Here is a 2,884-nt window from a genome sequence, read left to right as displayed (position 1 = left end):
TCGAGAGCCTCCTTCTTCCTCCCTCCCCAAGGGTCAGACTCTCCATTTGCATCTTTTTCCACTTCTCTCTGCTCCACATCGCTGGCCATGAACTGGATGAACTGTTCCAAAGCCTGGAGAGTTTGCTGGGCAAGAGACTGACCGTCAAATACTGTCACTGCTGAGGCTACCGCAGGCACGCATCTGACTGCCAGTGAAAAAGGACGATGAGTCCCCAAATAGATGCCTCCGTCCTACTTTCCAGGCGTCCCTAGATGTGAGGAGAGACCAGGTGGTGACCCCTGTGTCTTGATCCTCAACTCCTCCCCCAAGACGCCCCTCCCCAGGAGCTCCCCTCCACCCACCGAGAAATCCACCTCTGGGGTCGAGAGACCCCTCCACCGAGCCCGGGCGGGACAGACTGCAGCTCCTAGAGTCAGCACAGGGACACCTGGTGGAAACCGCAGGCCCGGGAGTGAAGCATCACCTGCTGGGCCATCAGAGGCCCCACTCACCTCTGGATTCAAAGGTGAAGCCCTCTGCTTGGGCAGACAGCTCTGATCCTTGGGGGGGCTCTTTCTGCTCCCCAGCTCCATCTCACCTCAGCCAGGCTCCTCCTGCACTCCTCCCTGTCCCTGCCAGGGAGCCCCAGACAGCCCTAAGCCTTCTAGCTCCGCAGGGGCTCTGCCCCTCTTCCTCCTCAACCACCGACCAGCACTGGTGCCCAGCACATGTCTGATGTCCCCGCCTTGGACTGCGGCCTGGGATGTGCCAGTCACCCTCCAGGGAACACCTCGAAAACTAGGGCAGTGCCTCTCCCTCAAACCCTGGTTCTATCCCCACCCCCACCATCTAGCCTCTCCCTCCCCGCTCCCGGCCCTCCAGGTCCTTCTCTGTAGAGGAAGGGGGTACACTAGGGCCCCTCCCATTCAGAAGCTCTCGAATCTCTCCACTGCCCCAGGCTCAACCCGAAGCAGCCAAGCATGGAGACTGGCTAACGACAGGCTTGCGGTCCTCCCTGTGGATGCCCAGCCCCTGAGAAGGATGGGCAGGAGGCCCTGTGAGCATCCTTCCTCCATGTCTCAGAATCTCCCTCAGCCTCCCAGAGGCCCATGCTCCTCCCTCATCTCTTTCCCCAGACAGCCCAAGAAAAGACCCCTGGACTGTCCCAAGGCCAAAACTCAGCCGAACTCCCTGGAGAGGAGGACTTGGCCCAAGGCCACACCACCTCTCCATGTCATTTCCAAGTGGCACTAAGTGGGCTGGGCCGGTGTCTCTGGATAATCCCCACCCAGGAGGCAGGGCAAATTCCCAGGGTACCAGATCACTGCACCAGGACTCTGGGGCACGGCTCCTCGGGACTGGCTGACTCCAGAATGATGCGGCTGGGATGCTAGGTGCCTGCTGCTCCTATCTGCCCCCACCCCAAGGGAAGCTTCGTCCCTCTTCTAGCTGTCTTCCACACCACCTCCTCCAGGAAGCCTTCCCAGACAACCCTACCCAGCTCTTTCCACCGCTTATTCCGCATCCCCTAGGCACCGAGATCCCAAGTTCTCCCTGTAGTCAGTTGCGCTTGTTTATATGGAGCTGTGCAAATGTTCTCATAAAGTTGTCAGTGTCACGGTCATCACTAGTTATGAGTCCCGGTGTTAATTAAGCCCATTTTGCTAGAGGATTAGTCCCTGCCCTTAAGGAGTGACAAGAAAGACTGAAATCTAAGTCACATCTCTCTTCTTGCAATTTTTTCTCCTCTTAATAATCAAGCAGTCTCACCGATGAAACTCCCAAAAATGGGCAGCGTCTTCCCACGGCCAAGTTCTTTGCCTTCATTGCCAGGGAGGCCCTGCCGAGGGGGTCTTGGAGCAGGAATCTCTGGGGAGTACCTGGAAGAGATCAGCTCTTCCTCAAGGGAAGCTTCTTTCTTGGGATCACTGCAAACCCTTCCTTCTTCCTGGCCTCTGGAACCAGGCTGAGAGCTAAAGCAGGGTCCTTCAGGGAAGGGATTGACATGGGATTGAATCTCAGCTCTTTCCCCTCACCCCCCCACCCTTTTAAGGCTGCACCTGTAGCATGGAGAGTTTCCGGGACCAGGCATCGAATTGGAGCCGCAATTGCCAACCTACACCACAGCCAGGGCAATGTGGGATCTGAGCCACATCTGTGAACTGTGATGCAGCTCACAGCAACGCCGGATCCTTAACCCACTGAGAGAGGCCAGGGATCAAACTTGCATCCTCGGGGACACTGTGTCATGTTCTTAACTGAGCCACAACAGGAACTCCTATTCTCACCTCTCACGCTCACTAATCGTGTGGATTTTTTTTACAGCTCTGGACCTTGATTGCCCTATCTGTAAAATGGGCACAACAGTAAGAACACTTGAAGAGGGTGGTAAAAACTGGAGTTGACTATGGAAATCAAGCTGAAGGAGCCGGTCCCCCTTTTGCAGAGGATGCTGCAAATCACTTCAAGGTCACACAACTAGGTCCAGGGCTGCATTCATCACACCCTTCCGTGTGTCCCTACTGAAACCAGGCAGAGGACTAAGCTTATCTGCTGATCTAGATAAACGTATGGTAGGAGGAGGCAGACTTCTAAGTGGGAAACATCAAGAGGATGGAGCAAGTTCAAAGCTGTAAGAAGAGAACGTGAACAAAATGCCCAGAGCTCACACTAAGGGGCCAACAGCCCCTCCCCAGCATCTCCTTCTGAGTCCAGAAAGCTCTTTTAACTTTATTTCAATAATAAAAGACATTTTGGGGAGTTCCCATCATGGCACAGCAGAAACGAATCCTACTAGGAACCATGAGGTTGAAGGTTCGATCCCTGGCCTTGCTCAGTGGATTAAGAATCTGGCTTTGCCGTGAGCTCTGGTGTAGGTTGCAGATGCGGCTCAGATCTGGCA

General features: G+C 55.1%; 1 long non-coding RNA gene across 1 annotated transcript; it reads right to left on the bottom strand.

The window, feature by feature from the left end:
- Nucleotides 1-711, bottom strand: LOC125130839 (uncharacterized). Its single transcript, XR_007135812.1, has 2 exons — nucleotides 495-711; nucleotides 1-250 (listed from the first exon to the last, which is right to left on the bottom strand). It is a non-coding gene; the product is annotated as an uncharacterized LOC125130839 (long non-coding RNA).
- Between the last annotated feature and the right edge of the window lie 2,173 nt (nucleotides 712-2,884).

The sequence above is a fragment of the Phacochoerus africanus genome, chromosome 7 (assembly GCF_016906955.1).
Source record: "Phacochoerus africanus isolate WHEZ1 chromosome 7, ROS_Pafr_v1, whole genome shotgun sequence".
Lineage (NCBI taxonomy): Eukaryota > Metazoa > Chordata > Mammalia > Artiodactyla > Suidae > Phacochoerus > Phacochoerus africanus.
Note: the sequence above shows the minus strand (reverse complement) of the source record. Positions and strands in the feature narration are given on the sequence as shown.